Source organism: Labrus bergylta, chromosome 6, assembly GCF_963930695.1.
Source record: "Labrus bergylta chromosome 6, fLabBer1.1, whole genome shotgun sequence".
In the NCBI taxonomy this organism is placed as follows: Eukaryota; Metazoa; Chordata; class Actinopteri; order Labriformes; family Labridae; genus Labrus; species Labrus bergylta.
In genome coordinates, this window is record NC_089200.1 from 25,853,066 (window position 1) to 25,874,013 (window position 20,948).

The window sequence follows — 20,948 nt, forward strand, 5'->3', positions numbered from 1 at the left end:
CAACTGCATAAATAACAAGAAAAACTGTGTCCTTCAATCTGAAGCCATGTTGCCGAAAAAGATGTTTGAGTAATTCTCCGGTAATTCCAGAGAGATTTGGCGATATGCCAAACGTCTCCAAAATCTCCCCCGTGTGCGTTAATTGTTGCCATTTTGTCTCAGTCCTGGGGTCATGAAAGACATTTTACATTGTGGAAACAACACAAAGAGTCTGTGTGAAATTAAACATAGAGTTAGGGGTGAAATGTTTCTGCAGGGCACAAACAAATTGTGTGTCTTGTTTGTCTTAGACTCTTGGCCTGAAGAGCGCCATTTCAAAGTCAGCAATTTCTCAGTACAGAGCCACTCCAGAGCAATCAGAGCTGCATGCCGTCCTCGGCACAAAAACACACGAAACAGCACTTGAGGATGAAATCACACAACAACACAGAGACTAATTTGTTTCTGTGACATAACTGTTCTTTTCCCACTGATTAGGTTTATCCATCTGTTACACATTAATATCACAATAGAATATTATTTCCTGGAATTCAGGCACAATGATGGTTTTTGGTTTCTGTCTGGTTTTAGAATGAGGAACATGTAGGAGTGTTTTAAGCCTACTCATGCTAATAACATAATGGATGACATAACAGCTATGGTACTGAGTAATGGCGTCAAGATTGGAATAAGTCATCCCGGCTAAGGGTTTCACAGCAAGGAACACAAAGCCTCCCAATAAAAGCGACCAGACAGTAACACAGCGAGTTGCAAAAAATGGTGGCAACAGGAACAAGACTGTCACAGCACAGAAACTTGGTTCCACAGAACAAAATGAACAATGTCAGTATGTCAAACAGAAAGAAAGTCCCAGGGCATCCAAGTGCAACAAACACCACCATCACCATGGAGACTGAAGGCGTATCAGGGTCCAGTTTTGCATTGTGCACTGCTGGTTTGAGTTCACAGGAAATCTGCAGGACTTCAGAAGAGTTCAAAACAGGAAGAGTACTGTTTCTTCCAGTGGAGACCCGACAACAGCTCTCGAACTTACTGTGGTTAAGAGCTAAAGTCCCCGCCTTCAGTAAAATAAGACACCAGGGAGGGGAAGGGATACAGGAAGCAATAGGGTTTGTGGGGAATGTGGGGAAGCAGTGGCACCAACAACAATCAAGTGAGGGAGTTGTGAAAGATGCCTTGTTTGGATTGGTTGATTCAGATGTGTTTGTTTTACTGTTAGTGTGGTGCAAAATCAAAAGGTCATCTTTCCTTTTGATTGTTATAGATACATCAACTGTTCATGACTTGATTCTTGAAACCGTTTCTGCATGAGTTATTTTGTTGACATTGAGGTAGAAACACTTTGCAGTCATATCCGGCTGCAGGTTGACACTTACCACAGCAGTAAGTCTGTATGCACCACCACTATGTTCAGTCAGGGCCTTGTACCATCAGCTCAGAACCTGCAACAAAGAAGAGGAAGGAAACTCTGTCAGGGGCTTTAGAAATAGATCAATCGAAAGAAAACCAAAGTATTTCTGTTAAGAGTCTCTGACAGCACCTGCTGGATGAATGTCACAGCTACACCACTACATTCACCAAGCAATATTAGCAACAAAACGGACGTTCCCAGGCGACTTATTTCGAAGTCGGTTGAACATAACTTTAAATTCTGACTAACCGACCAGTCTAAACGTTTGAAAACATAAAGCAAACAGTCATTTGGTTTGCTGAACAGTGCTAGCATCCCCAGCCTTCAGTCCGCCCTGCAGGTTAACGTCCACATGCCAGGGAGAACACGGCCATTAACAGGGGCTACAACCAGTCTTTGGTTACAGCCCCGGCTAGTGGTGGGTGGCTGCGTTGCAATTTGAGCATAACATTTGACCGGCATTAATTGCCAACATGTAAAAATACTAATTATTAATTTAACTGATTAGTAATGATGGTGCTGACTAGCAAGGGTGGTTATTTTTAACCATTTGGTCAACTAAACGAGCACACATCCCTATCAGCACATACTGTATGTTTCTGCAGCACCATGTCTGACAGGATGGCGGTCAGAACTCATTTGTGAATGTCTGATAATCTTGTGTTCTTTAATACACTTGTTTTTAAGGAAGGAGCGTTCTGAGCATCTTAGCAGAATAATATTCATGTCACATTGATTTGTTAATTGGGCAGGATCTTTTTATCATGCGTGTGCACTACAACCCAAATGAGACGATTAACCAGAAAAAATGAATCAGCAGCAACTACTTTGATACACAATAACCCAAGCTGTCTGTGATTTTGTTAATATGTATCAAATATTAAATTCTAGTACAGTGTGTGCCATAGTTGGAAATCAGCACCCGTAACTACAAAAAAAAACATCTAAAAAAGTATTTGTCTGGTGGATTTGCTGGATTAAATTTTTTTCAGCAAGACAAAGAGCACGTCAGTTGAAACATCTCCCTTCATAAGATGTTGCCTGTTACTTGAATACTGTAAGCCTTGATCTGATGGTTAAAATAAAGTGGCAGGTGGCACCAAGGCGTATTTTGAGTCACAGTAGCAGGTAGGCGAAAAAGTTCATTTCCAACCCTGGTGTGTGCTGACAACAAAACTCTGCTGGGCACATTAACAGCTGACTTCAATGCACACCACATTTAAGGCAGGAAGCACCAACTGGATTTGTGCAACAACACACTGCTATCTGCACCTATAGAGATAATAGTCATCAAAATGTAATGTTATACCTGACTAATGCTGTGAACTCAAACTACGTGTTGTTTTGACTGTGCTTTCTACAACAGTTTTCCATCAGAAAAGCACACCTAATAAAGTTAAAACAAAGAACTGTAAGAAACGCTGCAATCAGCACTGCCTTCATGAAGCCACAAAGTTCAGCTTAACTGCAGTTCAATGCTGTGGTAATTATTAAGGCTGCAGATTGAGGTTGCGTCAGAGTGTTGCCAGATTGCATAATCCTGTTGAGTGGCCTTGAAATCACTGAACATTAAGACTCTTTTGCCAGGCTCCATCTACCCGCTCACTGCTTTCCTCCCCATTTTCTCTGACCTTGATTTTTTTTTTTTCTCTTTTTAGTCGTTCTTTCCCTTGATTCCTCTGTTTCCCTTCCTCCTGGCTCTGCTGCCTCTGTCTCTACAGAGGCTGCAGAGCAAAGGGAGCGATAATGTTACCACAAAGAAAGCAGGAGGAGTTGGGTGTGGCCAGAAAAACACTAAAGTGTTGAAGGTTGCAGAGGGCTCGCTGGAGGACACAGCTCTGCCGTGGTAGGAATGGAGTTTCTAAGCAGCACAAGGCCGCCGAGATAATTATCTCTTTGAAGAAAATTGAAATATAAACAGCTGCAACTTGTATCTCTACTGTAATCAGTTACCATGCCAATAGCTCAAAGATGTACACAAACAAACTTGAGTGTTTCAAGTACAAAAGGGAAACGGTGATGCACTGCAGTTTATAAATGAACCAGGTAGATTAAAAGGGATAACTGTAGAAAAAAAAAATCATTCAACCAGGTGAAAAGGCAACACACCTTTGCATGGCACATATGAAAAATGAATTTTACTTATTGAGATGAAACAACTGGAACATCTGCCAGACTTCTTGTACACCCTGCACAGCACATTTAATTAAAGTTAATGGGAGAGCTTAAAGTTTAGTTCAAATTCTCAACATACCCAGATCACAATGGTTCATAAAACAGGAAAGACCAGAAGTGGTTTCGGCCTTCACTCCTCGCTCTACTACCTGGATGTAAACCAGCAGTAGACCGATAACATCTCGTCGTGTGGATGGGTCTGGCAGTATTTTGATTTAGAAAACAGAGATCAAGTTTTACGTAGGCTGTTTCGTGTTAAACTGGGACTCAATGCATGACCAGTACATGTGGACATTAACCTGAAGGAAGGCTGGCGATGCTAGCATTGCAAACGTTAGCCACACATGCGTTTAATCAAGAGTCAAATAACTTGCTAGCAACGTCCATACTTTATAGTAGACTAAAGATCACTAACCATCAACTTAAAAGAGCTTTGATAATCCCAGATACTGACCCTTGAGATCGGCCATACACAACATACTATCTTTATGCTGCAGCATTTTGAATGTTTGAAATGTGGACAATTTAAAATAAAAATGGCAATTTTTAACTGTCTCACAAATATATGAAATATCACCTTGGCTCTTTGTCGGGTTGGGTAATCCCCACCCAATTCTTACGTAACAATGTCCAGAGCAAATGAAAAGGCAAGCCTGCACACTTACATCACAAACAATTGGAGTAGTAGTGCCAAGTTGCCTTCTGTTGATGCTGTTTTTGGATTGCACTGCACCCACGTGATGTGGGTATAACCATCCTCCTTCACAGTGTGTCCAAAGGTCCACATCAAGATTTACAAAGACAAAATCATGGGCTGTTGTGCAAAGTAAATGTTACCACCTTGTCTCAGAATGAATAGCAGTGGTGGGGAAAAAAGAGGAAAGCGAGACAGTGCAGTTGAAACTTGATGGTATGACGGCACAGGGTATCTGGGGATCACAATGTGGCCTCAACACTAACCAACAGTACACAGTGTGCAAACGGATTTGGTCAAACCATTTGGTCAAACCTTTATATTATTGCCCATTCGTATTTTAAAAATGTTCACCATGTCTTCAAGGCCACAGATAATAAAGGTGCATATTCCTTCAGGGCCAGAAATATTGAGTATAAACCCCAAACGATTGAGCAAACCAGCTCCAGGTGTGTTGCTGGTTCAACAAAAACACTGCAGTGCAGCTGGTTTCATTTCAGTTTCAATAGTTTCACCCAACCAGTGAGGGAGACTAAAGCAGACAACATGTCTTACATTTTTCCTCTGTATATTTTTTTATAGCAAATCATGTCTGTCAAAATAATTTTTAGATTTTAAAATGTCACAAATGATCTTCCAAAATACCAAAACACACGTTTTCCTCGTAGATCTCTTGAACAACACTAATGCCAAATCATAATCATGATTCATATCACTATAATAACGACCCATTATGAGAACAGACTGCCTTTCATACTGAGTCTTACAAAGCCATAACAGACGAGCTAAAGCCAATCCAATATGTTCCAGATTTAATTCTACATTTGAGATAAACACCTCATTTTCTAAGCAGCACTGAGCCCCAGCTTTACCTGATAATAATGCAATCAATACATCAGAGCTCTGCTAACACCCCACATCAATTAGCTGGGGCTAAATCACCTGAGCTTTTTCTCTCTCGTATGAGGAACAAATGCAGAGCTACGAGCCTGCCTTATAGTAGAATACAAAACCACAGTCAAGGAGAGCTTGTTTGAGGTCAGGGCTAGGTATCGGCAAGGACCAAATGATAGGAAACGCATGACGATGCTTGGCAAAGCTCTGCATAATTGAATAAAAGTGCTCAGAAAACAGCTTGCCGTGCTAATTGAGTCAAATTTCCGTTTAAATTCATTAGAAAATATGGTTTTCACAAAACCAGATTTTACACTTCAATATAAACTAGTACAAATTAAACAATCAATACCTGTTTCAATACCTCAGCAAAAAAAAAAAGGCTAACCCTTGGGACCTAAATTTATGAACTCTCTTTCATTTAATTACCAACGTGCATACAATGCTGGTACTGGAAAAAACACTAAACACATACTAAGTTATTCTAAATACTGGTAAGACATGGCTTAATTAGAAAGATTTTCCCAAAGATATATTACAGAAAATACATTATTTCATCTCAATTACCACCACAATGCAGCTGAAATGCATTGTGTCTGTACGGGCCTCTTTGCACTTTTAGATTTTCTAATAATGTTACTGTGTGTGGGACATTTCTGAGTGTCAGTCATTGTGCAGTACTGTAGAGCTCACATCCCGCAGGTAGGTACCAAATGAAAATATAGTGATGGGGTGACATTACTGTCTCTCTCCTGTGTCAGTCTGTAGCAGACACCATATCTTGTGCATACTAATAAGACGCCCAAAGGAATTAGTAGTTGGCGATCTATGAATTGTAACGGTTAGTGTGTTGTGGCTGTGAAGAGCTGCAGGTCTGAGAGGACTAAAGAGACACACAGCGGGCAGCATGAGGAGCGCTGCATACTAACAAAACCCTCCTACTTTGAGTGGAGCTGTAGGCATGTTTATTAGCTCAGCAGAGTGCAATTGCTGTTAAATCAATTATGAAATGACGTCTTCGTTTACCACTTATGAACCCTTAACCTGTATGCTAGTGGACCACCAAGCTGTCTCTCTTGCTCACGGCAGCTTTGGTGTCTGTGAGGTCATGTTGATTCAAGGAATTTTAATATATGTAGTTATTTTTTCTACACAGTGACTACAAATGAGCAAGACAATCACGGGAGAAACATGCTGCAGACTGTTTAACATTTTCCCTTCCACAACTGAAAACATGAGCAAAAAATAAAAAGGTATAAACTACACGGTGTACTTTTCTAACGTAGGCGGCAGCAGTAAGAATTACTATCTAATTAGCATGAGTTGTTTGACAGTTGCTGGTTGGCTTGACTTTTACTCATCCTCAAATTCTGGCTGGCTGCCAGTGGCACAATGTTTTCAAAGCTTTGAGTACAGAACTAGTTTTGCAAATCACTTGTCCCTCTCCACACTGACAGGCAGGATATCAGCCTGAATAATTCAGCAACCCAAGCTAGCTATGGACTAGCACACACTCTCCTCTGACTAGCAGGAACGTGATCTTTGGCTGCAAGCAATCCTTAGTTGGGTGCTTGGTCTATGCATTGTGCTTGTTTTACAACCACACTAAAGATTATCATCTGACAGTGCACACTTGACTTTGTCGCCTCTCTGAAGGACTATCCTTAGTGAGATTTGTCGAGCGGGTTTGGATTCTTTCCCTCTGACTGCAAGCTAAAGACCCCATTAGCCAAGTGTACATGTGGCCTAACCTATTAACTTGACCAGAATATTCTTGAGGATACCCATCCAACTAGCAGTTAACCTTTGACGCCTTCTGATGGGAAGACACTCATGAAAGCAGAAAAGCACCAGATAAGCAACAGGAAAACACAGTAAATGGGAACAGAGGTAGCAGGCATGCAAAGATAACAGCAGGTCAGTTGACAGATCTTCAGCTATCAGTGGACACACTTCCTCCGCACAGACGGGATCATTAACATGAAGACAGGATCCAGTTAAGAGACGCAGACCACCCAAAGCAACACTTTGATCCAACTAGTGCCTCTGACTTCAGCTTTGACAAAGCCCGTTTAACATTCAAGTTTAACTCGTACATGTCAGGCTGCTTACTATTAATCTGGCTCTACACAGGCAAAAATCTACAACACAACATATCTACTGTCTACTTCAACAAAGAAAATAAGTCACAACAAAGGTATTGGTAATCATTTTACTAAGCAAATTTCAAATATTATCTTAGATGGCCAAGAAGAGTCATTGGTGATTACCGTAAAATCCGGAATATAAGTCGCACCGGTATATAAGACGCACCGTTTTGAAGATCTCCTAGAGAGAAAAAAAATGTAAACTGTTTTCCTGCGTGACAATTTATATTGTGTTCAGCGATGTCTACAACGTGCAATTTCTGTGGAGCTGTGTCGCTCTTAAAGCCCTGTCTTTTTTCACGTTTGGGAGTTTGCACTTCTACTAGCTACAGTACAGTAGTTGAGCTCTCAGCCTGCAGGGAAAGTTGTGAGGCACGCTGCCCGACTCACTCTTTTACTTTAATATATGACTCTTTCAATCAAAAGAGAACTCCACAAGGTTTATTTACAGAACAATATACCACTGTTTTCTGTAAATGTATGATTATGACCTTGTGGTGGAGAAAAGATGTGAAAAAGGTCGCGCAGCCAGATTGGTCTGTGTCGCCGTCTTTCCCAGGACAGCGTGCACTCTGCTTTCAATACACAATGAATGAGGATGTTTTTTTTGTTGTTGTTTTTTTTTTAGATTTATTTTTTTGGGCTTTTCGTGCCTTTAATGCAGAGAGAGGACAGTGGATAGAGTCGGAAACCAGGGCGAGAGAGCGGGGAATGACATGCGGAAAGGGGCCACGGGTGGAAGCAAACCCGGGCCTACCGCTCGAGACGAGAGTCTCAATACATGGGACGCGCGCCCCAACCATTGCGACACCAGCGCACCCCGAGGATGGGTTTTTAATCACGTCAGGTTGCAGTGGTAGGGGCTGCTGCACCCGCGGTAATGACGGCACGTGTTTCAGTATTTTGTACTGGTATATTGGTCGCACTGGTGTAGACGCAGCCAACTTTTAAGACGAAAAAATAGGTATTAAAAGTGCGTCTTATACACCGGATTTTACGGTAAATCACACAATACAATAAAAATGGACTGTTCAATAACAGCAGCATTAAAAGTCAAATCTACGGCAATGTGATGTTCAAATACTACATTTCCATTCTCAGATTTCATTCCCACAACAAATTCTCAATGGTGGCAAAACCAAACATGTTTGATGAAAACAATACCGGAAAGGGCCACACCACCAGTTTAGCTGTTCACATAACAGAATCATCTGCACCCATGGTGCTCACGGCGTGCCTGTGACCCATGGAGTTCCTGTGTTGGCAGGTCATCATGCAGAATGCCCACTGTCCCGTGTATGTTTCTTTTAAGCAACAGAGGGACAGACACCAGCAGTATTGGAGAGTTTCCATTGGACAGAAAGCAAAAGTAGTCTTTCCTCTTTGATTTACTAATTTTTACATTTTTAATCTATGATTTAATCAGAGACACCAGCATCCATTTGTAGATAAGGATTTAGTTAAGATTTTGCAGAAAAGGTGAAAACTATTTTAATTAATGCTACTAAAAAATGAGCACAGGAGGATGTTGGGTGTTGGAGGGAGCTGCAGCAGCTAACAACATTTCCATCACTCCTCTCCATGTATCAGAGGAGTAACTGTGAGACTTCTTAGGAAATGTGTACACCTGCACCAAAATGGTTTGACATCATCAACATTTTAAGATGCTTTTGTGAGTAGAAATGTATTAAATAAGATTCAAAAGGTCTTGATATATAATATGTAATATAATGCTAATTATGTAACGTGAAATATCCTGTTTGCAGTTGTTAAAATGAGAGGGTATATATTCTGGGCCAAAAAGTGTGGTTTTCAAAATACTAAAGACAGATTCAAACACTCTGCCAGAGTAAGGTGTGCCTATAAACCAAGTTGCATTGGTATTTGTGTCACCCGCATTGACAATAACACGCACACGGTTTCTCTGTACTGGAATGTTCCTGATCTCATACCATGACTGTGAGGTGGGTCCATGCACAGTCTCATGATCCAGTGGCTCAGTGGTGTACAAAGTGTATTCAATCCTAAACTAAAGCAGAATGTGCGCTGCAGGTTTTACTAGCAAAAATATACCTTCTCCACACACATGCTTAATGTAGCCAATTCAATCCAAATGTAGTAAATATTGGCTCTGAAGGTGTGTGAGTCAAAGATGGCAATGCATAGTATTCTAAACAAGACTCCTGCAGTCGAATGGTTTACACTTTTTTTAGACAACAATGGAAACTTCCAAATTCTGAAGCATTCAGGTTAGCCCTTCAATAAGCAAAGACATGGATTAGTTACCAAGAAAGCACAAAGCAACACTAGCAAGACTCAAGCCGTGATATTGCCATCGCAAAGGCTAAAGGACTACAACGAGGTAATGCAGCGCTGCATAGAGTCAGCAGTCTCTCTCTATCATGAAGACTTTAACAGACTCACACTTTGAGTCCAAACAACCTCACTTAACTTGAAACTCTCATGGCTGTAAGGTCGAAGAGTTCATTCCCAAAAAAAAAAAAGGCTACGCAGGCATCTGGAAGTGGTGCAGTTCTGTAGTGGTCAACCGAGAGCGAAACCACAGTGAGATTTATCTCAAGTCTGTTGTAAATAAAAGAGGAAAACACAGCTGCTTCAACACATCATCTCAAACAGAGGCCTGAAGCCAAGCATGGAGTTGTAGAAGTGAGCGCTACTGTGAGTTGAACGAAAGTGGCGACCAGAAAACAGCTGATAAAAAGTAATAAGTAAAATCAATGGAAATCGTCTAATTGATACGTCTGCACAAATACCTTGCCAATGTTTTTGTGCAATTAAAACAGTGCTCTCTCTGCAACTCGTGGCAGATTTAGGTGAAAAAAAGGTTGCCGACATATTCAGTGTACAAGAGTTTGCCTGCAATATTTGGTCATTAGAAACAAGAAATCACTCAAAATTAGGCCCCTGGGATTTTAGAGGCTCATGGTATGGAAACGATATTTGTTTTTTTTTTTTGCGTATTGTACAAGTTTTGTTATCGTGTCAACCCTAATCCCATGTAGGGTGAAAAAAGGTTTAAGTTGTAGTCAATTCGGTTCAGCACATTTCAAAGCCTGATGATTTGAAACAGCCAACATCATGCGTGTTTCCCCAAAATCTTTTTTTTCTTTTCAAAATTAAACAACTTTTTTGCTCAGCCAAAGAAACGCAGCTTTTACTTCTTTTCTCTGTAACATTTGTAGTTTTCTATGGCACAACAGAGGGGACATAATAACGACAAACTCATAAACAAGAATAAGAAAATATCACGGATGATGCATCTTTAGAATATCTTATAACAACCCAGTGCCTCTCATTTATACGGCTATATGCTAAAAAGCCTGCTCACAGGAGCTGCAGGCCACAGATAATAACCCCTGGTCTCTGCAGCAGAGGGGCCGCAGGCCCGTAAACTTCAAAGCCTTGTGGGTAAAGAGGGGGAGGGGCCACCCGGCACAGACACATTCTTCACAATGTTGAACTTGACCCCTGGGGTTGCCACACACACCATGTGACTGCTGTCAACTGTGTGTGTGTGTGTGTGTGTGTGTGTGTGTGTGTGTGTGTGTGTGTGTGTGTGTGTGTGTGTGTGTGTGTGTGTGTGTGTGTGTGTGTGTGTGTGTGTGTGTGTGTGTGTGTGTGTGTGTGTGTGTGTGTGTGTGTACCTGTTTGTTAACATAAATCTTGAAAGCTCATGAAACTGTTCTGTTTTCTCTTGAAACAATAACACTAATTATAAAGTAAACCTACATACTTTAGAAAAAACAAACACACAGCATTTTTTTAAAAACTCTTCCACCAACGCCAAAGGGATCTCTACTTAAAGATTCTCCGGAGAAATGCAGAATGTGTACACAATTTGGATTTCCAGCATGTGAAGAGTTCTTGTTTCAGTTTGTAGTACATTTGTAGTCCGAGCCGTATTGACCAATAAGGTATCAGCAAGCTCAGGTGAACGCAGGAAGTCTGTGTGGACAGTGAAAAACTAGAAGAACCTTCATCCACTTTTAACATACCGATTACCCTCAACGGATTTCTGACTATGATGTATTTGACTTGATAAAAAGATACCTGCATGAAAGAATAACGATGTATTACAGATCAAACATTCGACTGTGAGCCACTAATCAGCTTTACACTGTGTCGATTAGCGTTTAGATTCACTGACAACCTGAAACGCATCACAAGTGACGGATCATTTTTTGATCAAGTTGTTTTCTTCTCCTCTTGAAGACAGACCTGACAAAGATTGATGTTGTACTATTCTTGAATCTGCATCAGGATGAATTCTGGTTCAGTTAATTCTCATTAATTTTGAGTAAATCAGTTTGTCTCTCGGACTCACAGCGCTGAAGTGAAGCCGCTGTGTAACTTGTTGAACTGAGGCTCCTCAGATAGTCAGGCGTTATTCCAGGATATTATGGACCTAGAAATATGTTTACATTGCGGATATAAACACCACACAGAAAAAGAAGTCTTCTCTGAAAGTCGTTTCCGTGAGGCGTTAATCGTCTATTAGACCATGATAGATGATTAATAGCGAACGGGTTTCAGAGATTGACAGCAACCAAGTAAGCTGTCAGATAAAACGACTTTCACACATTTCCACAGTTTTGTCTTACAGAACAAAGCAGGTTGTTGTAGAGCAACGACTTAAACGCACAAATTGTCTCTGCACTACAAACCCAACAGCGTAATAGTGTACAAACGAGGATACATTCAGGGAAACGCTCATGTGTATTAGGGCTGGCTATTCGAATATTCGTTCCACGGGTAGGCGATCGTTAATTTATTTTGGGATTCGAATATTCATGGGAGTTTATTGGGGGGGGGGGGGGGGTACCTGATATTCCTCTGCTCACATCGGTCAGTGAACGTCACACTTCAGTTCACCTTGGCCATTAAAGGGAAGACAAAATGCCGAAGACTAAAGCTGTGTGGGAACACTTAAAATGAAGTCAAGACAAGACAAAGGCAGTGTGCCAAATATGCAATTTGAAACTGGCCTACCAACAAGCATGAAAAGTCACCTGAAGGCTGTAAGTACTTTGCTATATTAAGACTTAACCATTGCACCACCATGCCACACTCCTCAAGTATGCGGAGTAGGTGAGTCGTCATTGTTGGTCATCTGCCTTTTTAAAAAGCCTTGGGTCAGCTCCTGCTGCTCTCTGCTGCCGGAGCTGTTAGAGGCAGACATTCTTCTGATCATTTTGACCAGTACATTTGTAATATCCTTTGTCAGTTGTGGAGAGTGAGTGATGTTATGTCTATAAAACCTGAATCAGGGTACCAAATCCTGCTCACATTTGGGCAGGCAGGTTTTTCCATTTGGTGAGTAAATGTCAGAGGCCTATCCCCAACATGGCCGGTAAATGTTTGTGCCAGAAAAGCTCTGTAATTTAAAAACTATGCAGAGTTTTTACCGTGCTGTGGAGTAGCTGCAGCTTTTCTCTCCTGCCTCTCTGCTGTCCCCATGTTGGAGCTACACGGGGACAAGTTGAAACACTGATACACACAAACACACACACAGGAGTACAGATTCCCTGCTGCAACTGGCCCGCTGCCTGCTAACGTTACTGTTAGGTTACCTAACTAGCTCGTAGGTGGCAGTATTTACAAAGTGTCAGCCAACAATCCTAACTAAAATGCATTGCCACCGAAAAAAAGGGAGAACAAACCAGCAGGAGGACATGCAAACAGAAAGTTTAGTGAGAAATGGAGGTTACAACATCTTCAAATTTACTTTTATGGTACATTTAAAAGTCACTTTCTGAGATTTTATTTAGGCTTCAATTGATTACCAATCAATAAGAACTTCAACATAAAACCTTATCTTAGTGAAAGGCACTGAAATGATTGCGTATGTGTGACACAAAAATTGAAATTTATTGTTTTGAAAGGTGAAAAATAGCTTTGGCCAGTATTTTGGGTTCGTTGACCCGTGACCTTGGCTATCAAGACAAAAGTTCAATTCGGACCGTGCTGTAAGCTAACACCAACCATTAACGCAAACCTCATCAGAATATCAAGTTCTGACCTCTTTCCGAGAGACGATCTTTAATGGATGTAATGTTTGTCAGCAATGCTTACATGGATGAATAATGATCCTTATAATCATTTAAGGTCTGCATATAAACAGGCTACCTTGACCCACTGAGGTCTTAATGGAAAAAAAATGGTTTTAAGTAAGGCACTTGAAGATGATGTGTTGATTAACCTCAGGAAGCCCTCACAGCATTCCATCAGCTCGCTGAGTGATTTTTATCAAAATTGCTTCAGCAGATTGTGACGTAACTTTCACTCCAGACGCTGTACTCTGTTTTGTTTTTGTACTGCATTGGATTACATAGTTATGCGTTTATAGTATTTCTGCCACACCTCCCCCCCCCCCCCCCCCCCAACACCACCCAGTATTGTATTTCATCTACTAGTCCATTTAATTCACTCAAGCATTCAAACCACTGCTCCATATTTGTGCGTCTCTCCGTCTCTTGTCAGACCATTACCTAACCGAGGAAGACATTTTCACTCACTGCACTTCTTTGTCCATTTTGTCTTTCCCTCTTCAATTCACAACACTGACGAGCACCGCTTACATAACTGTACTACTCCAGCACTCTTCCTCTGTGATTTAATAAGGCCAACTAATCAATGTGTCCTGTGTACGTAACATGACTCAGCTGCCTGCTCTGAAAATAACCAGATTTCTGTGTCCTGTTCTCAGCGTTTGCTCTGGGAAAGCGACACAGAACTCTAATAAGCTAATTCAGTTTATAATGTAAGCGTTCTATTGTATTTCAGGGACTCTTCTGGTCTCAGCCTAGTTAAGCTGCATGTAAGTGCTTTCTTCTCACTCTACATTACCATGAAAAAAATGCAAAAGAAGTGAGTCTTTATATAGTAACAGGGACACAACAGATTTCTCTATTGTCCTATTTATAATCCCGGAGGGAAGGGGCAGTGAGGTGCTTTAGCTTGCACTACAGACAGAGAAAAGGGGTCAATGTAAAGATGGTCAACAAGCTTGTTCGTTAACAAAGAGCCGCTAATACCAATCAACCTTATCAGCTGCGGAGGTTGTAAAATGTACAAGAAGTTAATTACAGCCATTCAGACCTTCAAAGTATTCTCCAGCTTATCTTAAAAAGGACTGAAAAGCACAGCTCAAAAACATCAACCCGAACTGAGCTCAAACTAACGACTGTATTGATGTTACTAAGCTCTCTCTCTACAACGTACAATGCTTTTTCTTTAATGCATAGCTTGTTGCAGTAAGGCATCACAACACAGTGGCATCATGTTCCTAGTCCGTTAAACACACATTTCAGACTAGTCCAAAGGTAAGAAAACACACTCTGGAAGCTGTCACAATTGAGCATATTTAGTTTTTATTGTCTGCAGGTAAACAATGTTAATTGATTTGCCAAGTGCGGCCAACGCTAGCAGTGGTAGCCTCGCCAGTCCTTAGCTTCTCCCTGCAGGTTTACAGCCACACACCTGTGCTAAATGTGGTCATACACCGCTCCAGTTGATACGGCAGTTTAACCTAACACAGGCTACATGCATTTTTATCTAAATTTTATACGTCAGTACACTAACAGAGACGGGGTGCTCCTCTGAGTTGCTATCTGTTCACTGTGCTGGTTTACGTCCTGGTAAAAGAGCGGGAAGAGCATGCACTAATCAGAGATACAGCTCCCACTAGAGGCAAGTTGCTGTGGTGCAATTGTAACATCAAAATTTGACCCGCAAGGCGCACACCCCAATTCAAAAGTCATATTTAGAAAAAGTTGTGTTTTGCATTGAGGGAAACAATGTCGGTTCACTGTAAATACATACTGTGGGCGTGGGAGGCTGGCATCTCTACAATTACCACAAAATGCTTGTACATGTTCTATGTATGGATGTCCCCAGTAGCCAGTATTCTTATGCCAACAACGACAGGGAGACACTGGCTTTTGTTTCCTTTTCTCCACTTAGCCTGTCATTTCAAGAGTAGAAAAGGGAAAGGAACCAACAAAGAGAAGGTTTAGCATCTACTATTTGTATTATCCCACTCAGAAATGGACACAATGGTCGAAACATCTTTTAGAATAAAAAAAAAAAGTTGTACTTGTACAGATTTGTCATTTTAGTCAACACCTCTATGACATAAACCAAAACAACAGGCAGCACAAAATGCAGGAAATGTTCCAAGATGGGAAAGGAAATTTAAGAAATATTTGCACATAAACAAACCTACTGAAATCGCTGTAGTATACATGCCAGGCCTGTAGTTGGCGGTGTGACTTTTCAATGAAGAACACACGCATGCGCATACTCGTTCTTCGGAAGAGGTGTAAACACAAAAATGGTTAACACACAACGTTTGTGTGGATGGACGATGAGGTGGGGAGATTACTCCAATTGACCAAAAGCAACAAAGGCAGTACATGTCGAGAAAATATCTCCATGGAGTTGTGCAAGCCGCAGATTTTCACATACAGAACTCAAGACTCTGCCATTGTTATTTAAGTCTGCCTACTCCACCTACCGGCATGGCTATTGACTGGGACCATAATGCACATGTACAAAGAGCCTACTTGCAAATGGCCCGTCATGCGCATAAGGTCTCCATTTTCCGAAAGAACAATGTTATACCAGTTTACACGGTTGTGGAAACGTGTCATTCTCAAAAATTGCCCTCCTTGGACCTGTTTTATAAGCTTCCGTTTTCTAGTTTCCAAATGCCGTCGTCATGTAGACGAACAGCCAAAGCTAAACATAAGATTGAGGTTTTTTTTGGATGAAATCGTTGTCGTGCCTACAGACCCTCCGTCTCAATCTGATTGCACAATCAAAAACAAAGAGCATTGTTTGTGTTGTAATACAACACATCCACCGCTGACCAATATATTATATAATGGATCCAGCACATCTACCTCACTGGGACGCCTTCTGATACATTATTATAAACATAACCTACTTTCAACATGAGCGGTAATATATCAACAATAACACAGGCAGAAACCTGTGTGGGTAAAAGACTGATAGAAGACATTGTGTGTGATTTAAAAAAAGATAAATAATCTCAATTCAGGCCTAATAATACAGTAACCTAATTAGCCTGTGAATCCTGATTCTGGCCAACCAGATTCAGAGTATTTCCCTTATCTGGGACTGGTACATTGTGTCATTGAGTCGAGCTCCACAAGGTTGGCAAGTGGCCCGTGTGTGTGTGTGTGTGTGTGTGTGTGTGTGTGTGTGTGTGTGTGTGTGTGTGTGTGTGTGTGTCACCCCTCCACACATGGCCCATGGCTTTAGAGTAACCAGCTGCAGAGCACTCTAGTAAGCTTTGAATAAGATTCACACAGAGATATTACAATAATATATAATATTTGACCATACACTTGAGAATAAATAAGAATCTACTCTTTACACAAACATTATTCTCAGCTGTGAGAATATATCTATGGTCCAGGAAGACACAAACAACTCCACCAGGTCAATAAAGTATTAGACACAATGCTTGAATTGTTCCCCAAAAACATTTTTGCTTTTAGATTAAAAGGTTTTTGTGTGGTTTTCTTTTTCAGCATTAGTAGCTCATTCTAACTCTTATGTATCAGAACAGTTTTAAAGTGTATTTAAGTGAGAAGTAAGTAAGATTCATCCTAATGTTTAATTTAAAAAGTAGCCTATAGAATAACTAAAATAAAGTAAAAGTAAGGTAAAGTTGACTAAAACAAAAGCATTGTTCAGTCTAAACAGTAAAAGCATGAAATAAATATATAATGTATGATGGGTGCATGGTTCAGATTTAAAACTACAAAAGTGGTGAAAGTGGTGTAATTCAAAAAGCTAACAGGAGTTGCAGGAAGGAAGGGCGCGCGAGCTGCCCTACCGACACGTGCACGGTGTGCGCGCCTACTCACGCGCTGACGCTGCCCATCCCCCACACCCGACAGAAAATATAAAAATAAAGGCACAAAACAGCGCAATAACCCCGCCAAACCTCGTACACACAAACACGTGTGACCACTCCACCCGCGGGTATCATTTATAACGTCAATAATGGCGTAAAAAGAGGACAAACACTCACCGAAAGCTCCAAATCACACAAGGGGGGTGCCTGCTCCTCTGTGCTCCTAATGTGGAATCTCCTCCTCCTCCACCACCGCTGTTTTCTACCTCTAATTAAACCTCGAAAAAAGCGTTATAACGGCCTTCAGACCCGGCCATCCGGTGCTTGGAATCCCCAATGACGATGTGTTGTGGACACACGGGCACATATGATGATAAATCCCCTTTAAAAACGAGCTGATGGACAGTGGGGTCTAGATTGTAGGCTTGCGCGCTAGTAGAGAAAAGAGCCAAACGGTTCAGTAGCAGCCAACGGCTTCAGTCTGAAACACAGAGCAGCTGACCCGCCAGGAGAAAATGAGGTAGGCCTGAGCTGCTCGCTGCAGGAAGCACACTCCAGTCACATAAACATCAAAATCGGTGTCGCAGTGTAGAAAAGGATGTTGTTGTCGGGCTGAGGTTATCGTACACATATCAAGTGAAATAAATTGTGAAAAAAAAAAATATCTCAAAGAATTATTTATTCATTTGTAGAGTCAGTGTAGGCATGCTCATTTTTTAATTTAAAAGGAAGGTGGAGACTATTTCTCTTTTTTTTTTATGTTACATATTTTATTTTCAGTGTTACAACAAAATAATGCAGTATTGTTAATGATTTTTGTTTGTACTATTGCTTTTTTTTAACATTAAAATGGCAATAGGCTACTGAACAATAACAATGAAAAGCTTCACCCCTCCCCCACCAAATTCTCGAAACGTTTCACAGCCATTTTACAGAAGTGAAACTGCTTATTAGGCGCAATCCATTAAGAGTTGAAGCAATGCTGCCAAAAGTAAGCCTAGTAGCTATAGACCAGCGGCGGTAATGCCAGCACAATGACTTCTTGACATGATATTTGCATTTCTATTCGACACATTTCATCTTCTTACTTTAAATTATGACTTTGCAAATCTTTTTTATTTTCAAGTGAATAACTGGGGGAGATGTAGGTTGTCACGTTACTGTGTTACATTTTTTTTTTAAACACAAGAAAATAACATGTTTTCAGATCAGTTATGAATCAGTAATTAATCAGAATCTTATTAGTGGATATCGATAAAAGAAAAACTGTCTTCATTACTGTGTGTGTGCGCCCCTTTCATAAGTCAGTGTCCAAGTTAAACCACCCCAGTCAAAAAAGTCTGGCTCTGCCACTGCCCATAGGCTATGCTGTATTTGACTTGTAGCTGCCACCTGCCAGTACCTCTCAGAAAATGTCATTTATGAGGAAACTAGCTATGAAAGACTGTAACTCAGTTGAGCCATCTTTAAATCTCTGTACATTCATATTGATTCTGCAACACTGTAATATTAGGGTCAGACAGTACAGAGGGGGAAAACTAATCCAAAAGGTTCACACGTGGGGGGCCTTTTATTTTATTCCACATTGCATTAAAAGACTTGTACAGGAAACATTACTAGTGCGTAGCAAGATGCATACAGATGTTTATTGTGCAGACATAAACAATGATAAATAAATGAGTACTCTATTCATGCAGGTTGGCAGAAACTGCAAACTACTCTCATCAACATGCACACACACACACACACACACACACACACACACACACACACACACACAACAACGATGGGCTCCAGCAGAGACTCACAGGAACACATGGACAGAGAGCCTTGGGGTAGAGTATAAAGCTTTAGCGTGGCTGTAATAGGAGAGTGGAGGATGGGTAATGACTTTTATACAGGGGGCAGTCAGTGCATTTCCTCAGCCTGTATTTTCACATGCCTGGGGAGGTTTGTGGTACAAGAGGGTTCCTACTATTTTGAGTGTTGCTATCGTTTAACTTTGTTTTTGTTTTTTTGGAACACTTTTCCGCCTGCTTTTGTTTTGTTTTCGGGAGGGTATGCTGCTATGCCAGCAGTGGTAAGTGACTGTGATGTGTTTGTGGCCCTTCACTGCTGAATGAATGAATGAATGAATGAAAAGAGAAAGAGAGATGTAGACTCAGTTCCAGTGAGGCAAATTGTCAAGTGAATCACCTCAGGGGGAAGCAGACCTCTGTCGGGGTAATGACTTTCTGGGACTCCACCACACACCATCTAAATGCAGCGCTCGATTTCTTCTTCTCTGCTAGCTCGGCAACAAAAACACCCCCTTCACCACTAATAAAGAGTTTACTCTTTGTAAAGTATAAGGCAGGGTTTTAAATAATACAAGTTACCCTAATATATTAAGGTCTAATTCCATGGTTTACTCCTTCTTCAGGGTTTCTGACAACAGGGGGTCATCCCTATGTTCCATCAGCTCCATGTGCCCTCATTGTTAAATTGAAATTCCCCCCTCCATCAAAATTAGGCCCTTTGTTCCCTCAGGCCTACATTCCCCCAGCATCAGGGCTTGCCCTTCTATAATGCACACAACGTGTTGTTGCTAAGGGAACCTAGACACACTCCTGACAACAGCGTCCAATATTAACTACAGGAAGCAACTGTTTTACCGTTACCAGAAAGGTGTTTTAAGAATGAATGACTCTTGTCACTGGCTCTGCATTCCTTATACTGAGAAGGTCTATGCCGGTTAAAGGCAAAACTGATTTTACAAATAAACAAACAATCAAGGAAAAGCAACTTGTGCATAAAAATAGTCTCTCTCATTCACCACTTACTAACTCACTAGAAGTATATGGAGGTATCTGTTTCGTCTAACATCCTGTCCTTTGCCTGTTTCCTCTTGTTGTATACGGTTGTCAGTGAGCATCAAGCTTTGGGTAGTGGGTTTGTCATATACACACATTGTGCAGGGTGTGAGAGCAGTTTAAAAGAAATGTGTGAAGACGATGCATGGTAATAAGTGTTGTTGGACGGTGAGGAGATACGGACTTTGAATGTTGTGTTCACAGCAACACTAATCCTAATCATTCTGCCTCTAAAGCTTATTAGTACCCAGTGTTCAGGAATGGCCCATTAATCCATTTACATTAACCACGTAGTAAAGTTTCAGTTACAGAATACATTAAAGGCCACATATTATAATCTTTTTAAACCAGTTTAAATAACTCTCAGAGCTCCCCAAAACATATCTGTGAAGTTTCTTGTTATAAATCCACTCTGATCCTGTATTTGATCATGTCTATAAACCCCTCTATTTCAGCCCTGCTCAGAACAGGCTGTTTCTGTGTCTGTACCTTTAAATGTAAATGACCTGTGTCTGACCACGCCCCTGTAGAAGGGCTTTGGTGGCTCGGGCTTTCTTGCACCATGCACTATTGTTTACGTGAGAAGGCAGACTCAGAGAGCAAAACAAACACCTAGCTGTGGGAGTGTCACCCACCTGGGGGAGGGGTTACTGCCCTTTGTGATGTCATGAACGGGAAATCGCCAAACGGCCTGTTTGAGCACACATTTGAGACTCTATTTAAACTATATGATCTGTACTGTTTGCCTAAAAATTACGATATGTAATGCCTCTTAAACAACTGGTGCTTTTGATATGAAATTATAGTAAAGCCTTTGAAAACTAAATACTGATACATTTCAAAACCATCATTGATGAAACTTACATTT

General features: G+C 41.0%; 1 protein-coding gene across 1 annotated transcript in view; it reads right to left on the reverse strand.

Annotated features, from left to right (window-relative positions):
* tbl1xr1a (TBL1X/Y related 1a) overlaps positions 1-17,697 on the reverse strand; it is a 39,866-nt gene extending 22,169 nt beyond the window's left edge. The window contains exons 1-2 of the mRNA XM_020632319.3: positions 17,406-17,697; positions 1,377-1,442 (exon numbers count right to left, since the gene is read on the reverse strand). The gene's annotated coding sequence lies outside the window, so the exon portion shown is untranslated. The remainder of the gene's footprint in view (positions 1-1,376; positions 1,443-17,405) is intronic.
* Positions 17,698-20,948: the final 3,251 nt, after the last annotated feature.